The sequence below is a fragment of the Salvelinus alpinus genome, chromosome 30, assembly GCF_045679555.1.
Source record: "Salvelinus alpinus chromosome 30, SLU_Salpinus.1, whole genome shotgun sequence".
NCBI lineage: Eukaryota > Metazoa > Chordata > Actinopteri > Salmoniformes > Salmonidae > Salvelinus > Salvelinus alpinus.
The window spans coordinates 35798031-35812991 of record NC_092115.1 but is presented as its reverse complement, the minus strand read 5'-3'; the positions used below and the strand labels follow the sequence as shown (position 1 = coordinate 35812991).

The following is a 14961-nucleotide window of genomic DNA, read 5'->3' as shown; positions in this document are numbered from 1 at the left end:
ATAAATGCTCAAATATCATTTTACATTATGGCCTTTCATATCTTAATAAAACGTAAAAATGTTATAGATAAATATTACTAATATTGTGATATTAAAAAATAATCATTTTAGTAGATGCCACAAAGAAGCTACACTGTCTTTTCAATGTTTTCATGTTAAATGTATTTTTTTTTTATATAGATACACAAAAACATAGGCATGCATTCAAAACTCTAGTGCATCTCATACCTTGTTTGAATAAACAAAACATAAATTGTCAATGAAGTTAAATATTTCAACATAGCATAACGCTCCATATCGAAGCAACCAGTAACGCTCCAATATTACGAAGCAATTCATTTAAAAAATCCTCTGAATAAATGTCTCCAGCATAACGGTGCACATATGGAGTTATCCTAACTCTCTCATCTCCCACACTTTTATTCCCTCAACCTTCCCTTCCCCTCCGTCTCTGGACTTGTGGATATCATTGGAGAGCCTGTGGGAACACATTGCCTCTCGTTGCTATGGGAACAGTTGAAGTCACATGAACAGGACTCTGACTATGACATCCTTTCTGAAGGTGTCTCCTTCCTCGAAGCGGACCGTCATAGTCTGGGTCTGCTGAGAGGTGCAGCAGCGCCCGTCCAGACAGGAATCACAGTACCTGGGACGGAACTTATTCACACTGCTGCAATCTGCGTAGGTCTGTTTCAATGGAGGGCTGGCCTTTTCAATACGACTGCACTTCTTACCCTTCTGTTGGTGAGAGGAGAAGAAGAACAATGTGTGATCAGAATGTTGATGGACTAGACATACATGTCCTTATGATTCAGTGTCACCCAGGTGATGGCATGGCATTGTCGGTTTGATTTGATGTGTACCTTGAGGCTGACTGGGAGCAAGGCGGAACTCACAGAGACGAGTCTCCTTCACCAGCTTGCACTGGCTGTTGTTGTTGCTGAGCCGGGAGGATACTCCTGTGCCACAGGACTTAGCACAGGGGGACCAGGCTGTGGTCTGAGTCACACACCTCTTGTTCCCCTTGGACATCAGGCGACTCTCAGGCTTACTTCTGAAAGCTGTGGGGAAAAGATGGCCAGACAATTATTCAATGTGCAAACTTCAAGCAAATTGGACATGAGTTTAAATCACAGGAGGTTGGTGGCACCTTAATTGGGGAGGACAGGCCCGTGGTATTGGCTTGAACAGAATAAGTTGAATGGAAACAAATATATCAAACACATGGTTTGATGCCATTCCATTCACTCCGTTCCAGCCATTACTGTGAGCCGTTCTCCCCTCAGCATCCTCTACTGGTTTACATCTAATGTGAGATGATAACAGGGGTGAAGACATGGGTGGGCCTGGGTGGACACAAGCCCACCCACTGGGGAGCCAGGCCCACCCAATCAGATTGAGCAAAAGCAAAACAATGATACATTATTATTACAAAAATACTACTTGGCCCATCCAAATTTCTGCAGGCCCACCCCCAACGAATTTATGGCTAAACCCCTGGATGACACATCGATTGTTGATGAATTGATTTTCCATTTAAACACCGTCTGGATGTTAACTGAGGCTGAACATCTATTGGAGCTCAATAAATCCACTAACCGAATCACTGGAATAAACAGAGTTCAATTGACTCACCAGGTAAAGACTTGAGTCCTCCTCTGACGACAGACACCAGCTCGTTCTTGTTTGTGAGGTCATCTTCGGAATGTTTATCCTTGCGGCCATCTTTTCTGACCTTGTCTGCTGAGGCTGAGCCCAACACGTTCCCCTCCTCAGGGCAGACTAGCTCCTCACAGTAGCGACCAGGCACTTTGACCAGCTTGGGTTTGGCACAGCCCAGTTTGGTCAGGGAGACCTGCTGGGGGCACAGGGGCATACACCCCACAGCACCATCCATGCACGTACACTGGTGCTTGCAGTTGGAAAGGAAGCTCTCTCCATTCTGGTAGATCTTGCTGTTGTACTCGCAGGGTCTTCCATCTGTTTTGGCTGTTTGGAGAAGCAGATGGGGAGACTGTAACTATGTGAATCAAGCGCAGGGTTACAAAGGCAGGGTATATTACTGGAAACTTTCGAAGTTTACCAGTGAAATAACCAGAATTGTGTTAACTTTCAAGTATTTGGGGGAATTTTATCAGATGAGATCTAGTGGCCTTTTTTGGGTACTTCAGATTATCACAGGTGTCTGTAATTATCTCTGGCCCTCTGTGTAGTCTTATTACATGTATAATATATAAAATAATATTTTAAAATATAAATTATAATGACAAAGCTGTAAAACATTCTCCTAAATATAAACCATCAACTTAGTGAATACCATTGGTGATTAATGAGGGTTTCAGCATGAAATATTATTTTTACACAATTGTATTTATTTTAATGTCTTAGTTTTGGAGCCAAATTTGTGGCAGTTGTGAAAATAGTCAATAGTTGCAAAGTTAAGCAAAAAATAATGCCATTGTTGAGTAGATGCTTTTTTCATTAATTAGGCTATTTTCTCTTGAACCATATGGTCTATCCACTAGAAACATCGACAATATGGACACAGATATAAAAATGAATGCTATATATGAATATATCTTTTATAAGTTATTCGAGTATATTACCTTTTAATTACCGGCATTACTGAAGATTCTGCTAACTTTGGGAAATTACCGGTAGCTTTGCAACCCTAGTCAAGTGTAATATTCTAATTATAGAGAACGCTCCGTAAATAATCCAAAAGCATAATTCCTCATTTAAAACGGTGTAATAAACAAGTTTAAAAAACGATATCTCTACATCCAAACCGATAGGAGTTAGATTTGTAGAAGTTATAGACTATCAATGACCACAGCAGGGTATCAGAATTATTGTTTCCTATACAATTTATCATACCACGACAGATGCCTTTAGCTGTGCCATAAGCAGCTCCAAGATTGCACTCCAGTCCCTTGATGTGGTCGCATGGCTCTGTCTTGCTGCAGTCTTCATTGAGCTGCCGAGCGCAGACTTTGCAGCATCCACAGCCGTCTGGCACAATGCTGATTCCTGGTGCGCACCTGGGTAGGCCTACCTCACGAGAACACGAACATTCGGAAGGACAAGATGCTGATGCCTAAAATACCAGAAACATGTTATAAGAGAAATGTTGACTTCATTTGTGATTTCTCCTAAAAAATATTAGACTGTAGGATGGAGTGAGGATCTTAATCGCCATCAAGCACCACTCACCCACCCTCGGCATTGGCAATCAATCACGCATATTCTTGTAGGCTATGAATGATAATGAATTAATGAATTAGGCTATATGTTTTCTTACCGAATTTAAACTCCCATAGAGGAAAACAACAAAGAAAAGCGCCAAAATCTTCATGTCTAGTGACATATTATTGATACAATTTTAGAGGCTAATAGAGGCTAATTTAGATTGATCAATCCACGCGTTTAAACACGGAATGCGCAATGTAAACTACCTACTGACTTACTGGGTTCTCTGGTGTCCCCCTCTCCTCTTTTATATCCGAAAGAGATCTGACGTGTGCGTTAGCTGACGGGTGAACTGTTCCAAAACTATGCGAGAAATGTCTCCTAATGCTTTCTCCATTCAAGCCAAATACCACCCTGTCTACTTTAATTCTTACAGGGATTCCATGTTAGAGGCTATTTCATGTCGGAAACTAGGCTATTTATTTTAAGATATTTATGTGTTGTCTTTCCTGTCCTAAAGTGGGGCCCAAATTGTAATTGTCACATGCCTTGTAAACAACATGGTGTCGACTAACAGTGAAATGCTTGGGCACTTCCCAACAAATGCAGAAAGAAAAACAATAGAAAGATAATGACAAGGAATAAATGCACAATTAGTATCAAAATACCTGTATAAAGATACCTGTGATCCCTGGGGAACGGATACGTTTTATGTGTCCATGTTCATGATGAAAACAGTTTATCAGATGATACTGTGAGACTATGAGATGCCCTGGGAGGGGCTAAATGTGATGGATCAGCACTCGAACCATTTCCTTAGAGAGCTAGGAGGAAAGTAAGCCTAAACATTACAAGATGAGCTACATATTTCTATGGCTAACTGAATGGAAGAAAACTGTCTCACTAGGATCAGGCCAGCCCAGGTGTTTAGAATATTGCCCTCAAGCTATGGTCAGTGTTTGTTTTTAAATGAATTCCCTTATTATTGCAGTCTTGGTCTGGTAGTGCTCCAGTCCTTCCTGTCATAGTTAGCAACCTAGACAGCATACTATGACCCGTAGTGCGGTTAATGTAAGTAACCTAATTTATGTTCCTCTAACTCCCCTGAATACCTCTGTTAATCCGGCAAGCTATTCATGTCAAGATCGGTTTAGTGAATGTAAGATATCTTAATAATTAGTTGTTCAATGATTTTATTATTTCCAATGACATTGATATTTTCATGCTTACTGAAACCTGAATTAAACCCGAGGATTTTAGTTCTCTAAATGAAACAACTCATCCAGCCTTTTCTTATCTACAGAAATGCAGGCCGTCTGGCTAAGGTGGTTGGGTAGTCGTCCTTCATAGAGACAAGTGCCTTTGGAAACTATTCAGGCCCCTAGACTTAAAAAAGAATAATAATAAGTTACAGCCTTATTCTAAAATGGATTAAATCGTTTTTTTCCCTCCTCAATCTACACACACCCATATTAAAAAAGAAAAACACGTTTTTTTTTGGTGCAAATATACATATATATAAAAAAAAAACTGTATTCAGACCCTTTACTCAGTACTTTGTTGAAGCACGTTTGGCAGCGATTACAGCCTCGACTCTTCATGGGCATGACGCTACAAGCTTGGCACACCTGTATTTGTGGAGTTTCTCCCATTCTTCTCTGCAGATCCTCTCGAGTTCTGTCAGGTTGGATGGGGAGCGTCGCTGCACCGCTATTTTCAGGTCTCTTCAGAGATGTTCGATCAGGTTCAAGTCCGGGCTCTGGCTGGGCCACTCAAGGACATTCAGAGACTTGTCCTGAAGCCACTCCTGCATTGTCTTGGCTGTGTGCTTAGGGTCGTTGCCCCAGTCTGAAGTCCTGGGCGCTCTGGAACAGGTTTTCATCAAGGCTCTCTCTGTACTTTGCTTCATTCATCTTTGCCTCGATCCTGACTAGTCTCCCAGTCCCGGCAGCTGAAAAACATTCCCAGAGCATGATACTGCCACCACCATGCTTCACCGTAGGGATGGTGCCAGGTCTCCTCCAGATGTGATGCTTGGCATTCAGGCCAAAGAGTTCAATCTTGGTTTCATCAGACCAGAAAATCTTGTTTCTTATGGTCTGAGAAACATTGGGTGCCTTTTGGCAAACTCCAAGTGGGCTGTCATGTGCATTTTACTGAGGAGTGGCTTCCATCTGGCCACTCTACCATAAAGGCCTGATTGGTGGAGTGCTGCAGAGATGGTGGTCCTTCTGGAAGGTTCTCCTTTGTCCGCAGAGGAACTGTAGAGCTCTGTCAGAGTGACCCTCGGGTTCTTCATAACCTCCCTGACCAAGGCCATTCTCCCCTGATTGTACAGTTTGGCCGGGCGGCCAGCTCTAGAAAGAGTCTTGGTGGTTCCAAACTTCTCCCATTAAAGAACGATGGAGGCCACTGTGTTCTTGGGGACCTTCAATACCGCACACATTTTTTGTTACCCTTCCCCAGATCTGTGCCTCGACAGAATCCTGTCTCAGAGCTCTACGGACAATTCCTTGGACCTCATGAGTTGTTTTTTTCTCTGACATGCATTGTCAACTCTGGGACCTTATATAGACAGGTGTGTGCCTTTCCAAATCAAGATCAATCAATTGAATTTACCACAGGTGGAGTCCAATCCAGACGTTGAAACATCTCAAGGATGATCAATGGAAACAGGATGCACCTGAGCTCAAGTTAGAGTCTCATAGCAAAGGGTCTGAATACTTATGTAAATAAGGTATCTGTTTTTTATTTTTAATGCATTTGTAAAAATGTCTAAAAACTGTTTACGCTTTGTGATTATGGAGTATGGTGTGTAGATTGATGAGGGAAAGAAAATATTTAATCCATTTGAAAATGTGGAAAAAAGGAATGGGTCTGAATACTTTCGGAATGCACTGTATGTAGCCCTTTTCATGTGTCAAATTTTCCTCGTTTTAGAGCCTTATCTTTAGCTTGAACAAGAATCAGCCCACTTTGTATATTTTAGTGTACTGGCCTCCTAAACCAAATAGTTTCTCCATTGCAGAATTCTCTGACCTGCTATCTTTTGCTAAGCTAAATATGACAGGCTTATTATTCTTGGAGATTTAAACAATGTGTGCTATCTAAATAATGCACTTGTTGGGGAGTTTCTTAACTTTATTCTACATGCCACAGGGCCTATACACAACAAAGGCTATACTCTTGATCTCATGCTGTCCTATGGTCTGAATACTGATAACTTGTAAACTATTGATTTGTGTTTCTATGACCATCTCAGTGTAGTAAAAAAAAAAGAACTAGAGTCGATTGACACACCTGTGTGTTTATGCTAGAAACTTACTGTAGTCCCTGCAGCTCAATCCACTCTTTCCGCCGATTTAAAGTTTGCGCCTATTCCATAACATGGGGCTTGTGAAAGCTGCCCCTTTCTACACATGAGAGGATCCGGACAAGAAAATTATCACGAAGTTGTCTGTAAAACCAGAACTGTGTGAGCTACAAATTAATATGTCACCAATATCGAAAGGGGAGACTCTCACGGTTGTTTGGCTCTATGACATCCACAAGCTTTATGGCAGTTGTCTGAACTCTCTATCTTGAACGTCCTCATTTCGAAGAGGTCTTCTCACAAAACCGACCGTTAGGACTGAACCATATGACACCATTATCGACACAGGAGACGCTCATGAGCACAAAGGTGTCGATTGTTCTGCTCTATGACGCACACAAGCTTCAGGGGAGTCATCTGAAGGTAACCAACGCAGTACCGGGCTGTACATTATTATACTTTTTTTTATACTACGTTTACTTATATCTCAGATATAGGACAGACAGTTCAAAACCTTGTTCCTTATTATTTCTTTTTGGACTTTCCGTTTTGCCATTTATGAATGTGTTATTCAATGCATTTCTATGGGCTTAAGCAGAAGAGGCTAAATTCAATGTTTCATCAAATACTTTTTGTTTTTATACCTATGGGGTCCTAAAATTCAAAATCAAGTGGTTAAAGGATCCATTTTGCGACCATCTTAAAACAATTCAATATGTTAGCTTAGTAAATAGATATTGCGATCTAAGGGCTTAGAACTTTTCAAATGCTTTCTCCTCCTCCTACAAATATCTGTCACCACTCGCCCTCGCATGCTTAACTCCACAACTGCTAGAACATGAAGGCTTTTAGTATCCTCTACTGATGTTCCTGTTCTTTGTCGTCACACTGATGAGTTGCTGAACAGTTTTAATGACATATGTTAGGCTACTTTAGACTCAGTGGCACCAGTTAAAACCAAGAATAAACTGTCCGCCAGAGTCTCACCTTGCTGTAACATAACAAAATGTCAAATCTTTTTTTCTTTAACCAGGTAAGTTGACTGAGAACACATTCACAGCAACGACCTGGGGAATAGTTACAGGGAAGAGGAGGATGAATGAGCCAATTGTAATCTGGGGATGATTAGGTGAACGTGATGGTATGAGGGCCAGATTGTGAATTTAGCCAGGACACCGGGGTCACCGGGGTTAACACCCCTACTCTTACAATAAGTGCCACGGGATCTTTAGTGACCGCAGAGATTCAGGACACACATTTAACGTCCCATCTGAAAGACAGCACCCTACACAGGGCACCCGAGTGGTGCAGTGGTCTAAGGCACAGCATCTTAGAGGCATCACTACAAACACCCTGGTTTGAATCCAGGCTGTGATTGGGAGTCCCATAGGGCAGCGCACAATTGGCCCAGTGTTGTCAGGGTTTGGCCAGTGTAGGCCATCATTGTAAATAAGAATTTGTTCTTAACTGACTTGCCTAGTGAAATAAAGGTTAAATAAAAATTGCTAAAATAGTTTACCCCAATCATTGGGATATTTTTTTAGACCAGAGGAAAGGGCCTCCTACTGGCCCTCCAACACCACTTCCAGCAGCGTCTGGTCTCCCATCCAGGGACCGACCAGTACCAACCCTGCTTAGTTACAGAAGCAAGCCAGCACTGGGATGCAGGGTGGTATGCTGCCGGCTTCTGAAGGCAGTATCTCTAAACTTCATTTTTTTGAAAAAGTTTTTTTCAAGCAATTGATGGCTTATTTGAATATAAACAACGTATTCGAAAAATTCCAGTCAGGCTTCTGCAAACTTCACAGTACAGAAACTGCTTTATTGAAAGACAGTAATCACCTCATGTTGGCTGCTGATGCCAGTGAATGCTCTATTCTAGTTCTTTTGGATCTCAGTGCAGCATTTGATACTATTGATCATAACATCCTCGTTGACCGACTGGAGAGGTGGTTGGGAATCTCCGGCAATGTCCTTGACTGGTTTAGGTCATATTCATGTGGCTGGTGTTTCTCAGTGAGCATGGGTGGTTCAGTATCGTCCCCAGCACCTATTCACTATGGTGTCCCTCAGGGGTCAATTCTGGACACCATCCTTTTTCCCTGTACATGCTTCCCTTTGGTGGCATATTCCGCAAGCATAACATTCAGTTTCACTGCTATGTGGATGACACACAGCTTTATTTACCGATCAGACTCAGCGACCAAGCTAGCGTAGCTAGCCTTCACAAGTTTTTGAGCTCAATTATAAGTTATCAGAGTTTTTTTTTATTTGGTCCCCACCTTGCTAGAACACAGCTTTTGAATAACCTTGGTCATTTGTCCACCAATGTAAAGCCTATGTCAAGAACTCTTGATGATTTTGTTGACTTTGACCTAAACCTTGAGCTGCATGTAAAGAAGGTTGCCCAGTCCTGCTTTTAACATTCAAGAAATATATCTAAAGTCATGTATTTTATTTCAGTCACTAGAGAAAGTTATGTGTTTTTATTTCCTCACACCTATATTACTGTAACTCTTTGAATATGTCTCAGTCGTAAATCACTCCGTCGTCTACAGGTAGTTCAAAATGCTGCAGCTCGGCACCAGAAAACTTAACCATATCACACCTATTATGCTTCTCTACACTGGCTACCAGTCACTTTTGGAATAGATTTCAAAATGTTATTAATCACATTTAAGGCCTGGTTTAGCCCCATCTTATATCTCAGATCTTTTATTTTCATTCTTCTTCCTACTGTCTTTTTCTTTGTTAGTACTTTTTTTTTTAATTATTTTTATTTGAATTGAAAAGTTATTATTATTATTATTACTATCAATATTATCATATTTGAAATGCTTGTCAGTCACCCATCTGGGTGTGGATGGATAAGTAAATGTATGTCTAACCCAAATGTCTTTCTAAACAAGAGGAGTACTTTGGCTAAGAGAGTTTGGAATGTTTGACCCCTCCTGGAATTCTTTGTTCAGCCAGAGTGAGTCCGGATTGAGAGAACACTAAGGAGATTCCAGAATGTGCTTGAGGAATGCCTGAAGGAACATTCCATTCAGGACGAACCTGGCAGGTGCCTTTGGAAATATACCCTTATACCCACATCAAAGAACAACAGCAATTATGAGGTGGGAAAATACTTTCCACCCTTCATTCCTGTCCTTTACTTCAGGATGACTTGCGTGAATAGGGAATTTAGCAAAACAGACTGGCATACCTTTTCATTTAGTTCTTGTCTAACTTGAGAGTGCATATGGGTCAGTCGAATCAAATCCAGGCCAACAGCTGAACAGCAGACCTAACATTTGAGTAGCATGCATCACAAAGCTCTAAAATTGCTGAATTTGGGGTTTTGAGTAGAACTTTTTCCTACATAGCCCCACTTCCCACGCATTGTTGAATGATTTTTATGGAACCATGTTAGGTAATAAGTAAAAGCTGATATACTGTGGGTTTTGACCAGTGGATTAGTGTATTGATGTGACGTACCGATATAGGAAGGCACCAAATCAGTAAAGGAATGTGAGGTTTGTTACACGGACAGTGATGGAGTAAAAGACATGCTGAAGTTTACCACTGTCACGCCCTGACCATAGTTTGCTTTGTATGTTTGTATGTTTTGTTTGGTCAGGGTGTGATCTGAGTGGGCATTCTATGTTGTATGTCTAGTTTGTCTATTTCTATGTGTTGGCCTGATATAGTTCTCAATCAGAGGCAGGTGTTAGTCGTTGTCTCTGATTGGGAACCATATTTAGGTAGCCTGTTTTGGATTGTGGGGTTGTGGGTGATTGTTCCTGTTACTGTGTTTTTGTGTTCACGTTACGGGACTATTTCGTTGTCGTTTGTTTGTTGTTTTTTTGTTTTTGTTTTGTTCAAGTATTCGATTAAAATGAATACTCACCACGCTGCATCTTGGTCCTCCTCTCTTTCTCCTAACGACGATCGTGACAGAATCACCCACCACCTAAGGACCAAGCAGCGTGGTAACGGGCAGCAGCAGCGATCGCAGGACTCCTGGACCTGGGAGGAGATTCTGGACGGTAAGGGACCCTGGGCACAAGCTGGAGAGTATCGCCGCCCCATGGCTGAGCTGGAGGCAGCGAAAGTGAAGAGGCGGTGGTATGAGGAGGCTGCACGTAAGTGCGGCTGGAAGCCAGAGAGGCAGCCCCAAAAATGTCTTGGGGGGGAACACGGGGAGTGTGGCTAAGTCAGGTAGGAGACCTGTGCCCGGTGCGGTACATAGCAGCGCCTCGTATCGGCCGGGCTAGAGTGGGCATCGAGCCAGGTGCCATGAAGCCGGCTCAGCGCATCTGGTCTCCAGTGCGTCTCCTCGGGCCGGGGTACATGGCACCAGCCCTACACATGGTGTCCCCGGTATGCCAGCACAGCCCAGTGCGGGCTATTCCACCTCGCCGCACTGGCCTGGCTACGGGGAGCATTCAGCCAGGTAGGGTTGGGCAGGCTCGGTGCTCGAGACCTGTAGTGCGCCTCCATGGTCCGGTCTATCCGGTGCCACCTGCACCAGGCCTCCGGTGGCAGCCCCCCGCACCAGGCTGTCTCTCCGTCTCCTCACTACAGGTGCTCCCGCCTGCTCAGCGTCGCCAGAGTCTCCCTCCAGTCCAGCATCGCCTGAGTCTCCCTCCAGTCCAGCGTCGCCTGAGTCTCCCTCCAGCAGCGTCGCCTGAGTCTCCCTCCAGTCCAGCGTCGCCTGAGCCGTCCGTCTGTCCAGCGTCGCCTGAGCCGTCCGTCTGTCAGGAGCCGCCCGTCAGTCAGGAGCCACCAGAGCCGCACGCCAGTCAGGAGCCGCACGCCAGTCAGGAGCCGCACGCCAGTCAGGAGCCGCCAGAGCCGCACGACAGTCCGGAGCCGCCAGAGCCGCACGCCAGTCCGGAGCCGCCAGAGCCGCACGCCAGTCCGGAGCCGCCAGAGCCGCACGCCAGTCCGGAGCCGCCAGAGCAGCACGCCAGTCCGGAGCCGCCAGAGCCGCACGCCAGTCCGGAGCCGCACGCCAGTCCGGAGCCGCACGCCAGTCCGGAGCCGCACCTCAGTCCGGAGCCGCACCTCAGTCCGGAGCCGCCCTTCAGTCCGGAGGCGCTCCTTAGTCCAGTGGGGCCCTTTAGTAGGGTTGCCGGTCCAAGGTCGGCGGCGAGGGTAGCCGCTCCTAAGAGGCCACTGAAGCGGGGAATGACTATGGTGGAGTGGGGTCCACGTCCCGCGCCAGAGCCGCCACCACGGACAGATGCACACCCAGACCCTCCCCTATAGGTTTAGGTTTTGCGGCAGGAGTCCGCACCTTGGGGGGGGGGGGGGGGGGGGGTACTGTCACACCCTGACCATAGTTTGCTTTGTATGTTTCTGTTTTGTTTGGTCAGGGTGTGATCTGAGTGGGCATTCTATGTTGTATGTCTAGTTTGTCTATTTCTATGTGTTGGCCTGATATGGTTCTCAATCAGAGGCAGGTGTTAGTCATTGTCTCTGTGGGAACCATATTTAGGTAGCCTGTTTTTTATTGTGGGGTTGTGGGTGATTGTTCCTGTTACTGTGTTTCTGTGTTCACGTTACGGGACAGTTTCGTGGTCGTTTGTTTGTTGTTTTTTTGTTTTTGTTTTGTTCAAGTATTCGATTAAAATGAATACTCACCCCGCTGCATCTTGGTCCTCCTCTCTTTCTCCTAACGACGATCGTGACAACCACTGAGTCTGGTTGATTTAATTCAGTACTTAGCACAAGTTGTAAGTATAGGATTGAACAATGGCGACGAGGATAACGTTTGAAAAGTATTGTAGCGACCCGCACAGACAGCTGTGTGTTATGTGTTAGGCTAGTAGGTGGTTGTGTTGTACTTACCAGTACCCAGTGTTCGCGGGGTCCGATATGCCAATCAACCTGCTATCTGCCAATCACGGGAATGCCTGGAATGTTCTGATGCCGGGCATCCTGGCGGTTGGCGGAGTGGCGTGGAGGGGGGTTGGGCAGGGGGATAGAGCATTGGAAGTTAAGACCAGGTTTAGCCTTTGTTCTCTCTCTTATGTCTGGCCTTCACAAGAGAAGGTCACGGTTGGCTTGTGGTTATCTTTCATTTATTTGGCGTGGGCTACGGCCAAACAGTAGCCTGTGTAAAGTTGGGTTAATAAACCGTCAATTCGTAAACTCAAGCCTCTGTCTGGACAATTGTTCCTTTATGATCTAGTCAGGTCATTACAGTATAGTTAAATCTGAAAAGTGAGTTTGTGTCGTCAAGATGGAAAACACTGTACCAAAGATTGACTGCTACAGTGAGCCTGCTACCCTAGGTCCTGGACCAAGTGGTTGATGGCGTTTGAGGTGTTCACGGATGGTAAAGGGTTAATACTACCCGTTGATGCGGTTACAAAACAGCGGAGGAGAGCTTTGCGTGTACATCATGCTGGGACAGATGTGCAGGACATTTTCTCCACACTCGCAGACACCGGAGAACCAACGGACAACGTCAGGGCTGTGGCTGCGTTAAATGCATACTTCGTGCCATAGGTGAACACAGTGTTCGCGAGACAGACCTTTTATCGACTGACACAGAATACTGGTGAGAAGTTCAGCAATTTGTTACTCGTCTTAGACAAGCAGCTAAACACTGTGCCTTAAAGACAATCAGATTAGAGATGCTATACTGAGCAAGTGTAATACGGAATATGTGCGCAGAAAACTATTGGAGGAGGGCGCTTGGCCAACATTAGCGCGGTCACTAGAGCTAGTCGCACAATGTGAAAGAATTTAAGTGCAAATGTCCGCAATGCATGTAAGTATAGATGCTAAAGATGTTTTCAAAAAGGAGGGGAAATATCACAAAAAGAGGCGGAGACAGAATGCAGAAGGAAAAGACAAATCAGAGAAGGTGTGATATTGTTATGGACATGCAGATCATTTTGCAAAGGCCCTTGCTTGTCCAGCACGTGGGCAGACCTGCAAGAAATGTAATGGGAAGGACCATTTTGCAAAAAATGTGCAAGACCAAAGGTTACTTCGAAACAGACTGTGAAATATGTTATTTCAGAGGAACAAAACCAAGACTATGCATTTGTGGTAAATGAGAACAGCAACTCAGACAGGATCACCTCCTCGGTGGGAGGGGTCAATTTATTGATGTTAATTGACTCTGGGGCCACGAGTAACATAGTAGATGAGAGCACATGGGAAATGTTGAAAGCCAAGGAAATCAGGTGCCGATCTTCACTGACTGATTAAAAAGCTATATGCATACTCATCAAGCGAGTCATTACCAGTAAAAGGGTTTTTCACATGCCAAATAAAGACAGGCAAGCGCAGCACACAGACTTAGTTAGTTGTAAGGTAACCATTGCTAGGTAAAGAGACTGCCATCAAATTCGGTGTGCTAAAAGTCGGTGTTTTCATAGCAGCAGTGACAAATGTAAAAACACAGATAAATCAGCAATACCCCAAGTTGTTTGAAGGGTTGGGTAAGCTAAACACAAAGCAGATCAACCTACATGTTGATTAAAATGTGACACCAGTAGCACAGGTCCCTTAGGCGTAAACCATACCACCTGAGAGAAGCTATGGTGAAAAAGATAGAGGAACTACAAAACTTAATGAAGAGAGTGGATGGTGCCACACCATGGGTGAATCCGGTAGTGGTAGTGCCAAAACCGGACGGCGACAAAAGACTGTGTCTGGACATGAGACAAGCGAACACAGCAATCATACGTGGCAGGTACCAAATCCCCACAGTAGATTAACTTTTGTAAGGAATGAATGGGTCTGTCATGTTCAGTAAACTGGATCTTAAATGGGGCTATTATCAATCGGAGCCAACACCAGAGTCGGGAGGCATAACAATGTTTTCAGTGCATAATGGGATATACAGATATAAAAGACTCATATTTGGAGTTTAATCGGCGAGCGAGCAGTATCAACATGAAATCGCAACAGCACTTGCAGGCATCGAGGGGGTGGAGAACATATCGGATGACATCAACGTCCACGCCCCAGACAAGGAGCGTCTACTATCTATGTCTACTATATGTCTAGACCCATGACCAGTGGCTACATGCTGTCCTCAATAGGCTGGAGAACTGTGGGCTGACTCTCAACTCAAAGAAATGTCAGTTCAACATAGACAAATTGGTGTTTATGGGCATGTTACTCTCACAGAAAGGCATTGGGCCAATAGCTGAAAGAGTGAGAGCAGTGGTTGAGGCCAGGGAGCCTGAGACGGCATCAGAGGTTCGTAGATTTCTAGGCTCAGTGGGCTACAGCAGTAGGTTCGTTCCCCAGTTCTCTACACTCTCAGAGTCTCTGTGGAAATTGACCAAGAAGGACACAACATTCCACTTCAGACTGAAACAGAAGGCATTTCAGACATTAAAAGAGAAACTGGCTGAAGCGGGACACTGGCGTACTTTGACAAAGACACTGCCACGAAAGGAATAGCAGATGCACGACCTGTGGTCCTAGGAACTGTGCTCGTGCAA

The 14961-nt window shown here is 44.5% G+C and overlaps 1 pseudogene; it reads right to left on the bottom strand.

The window, feature by feature from the left end:
* Positions 1-11: 11 nt before the first annotated feature.
* LOC139560161 (CCN family member 1-like) lies at positions 12-3841 on the bottom strand (annotated as a pseudogene).
* Positions 3842-14961: the final 11120 nt, after the last annotated feature.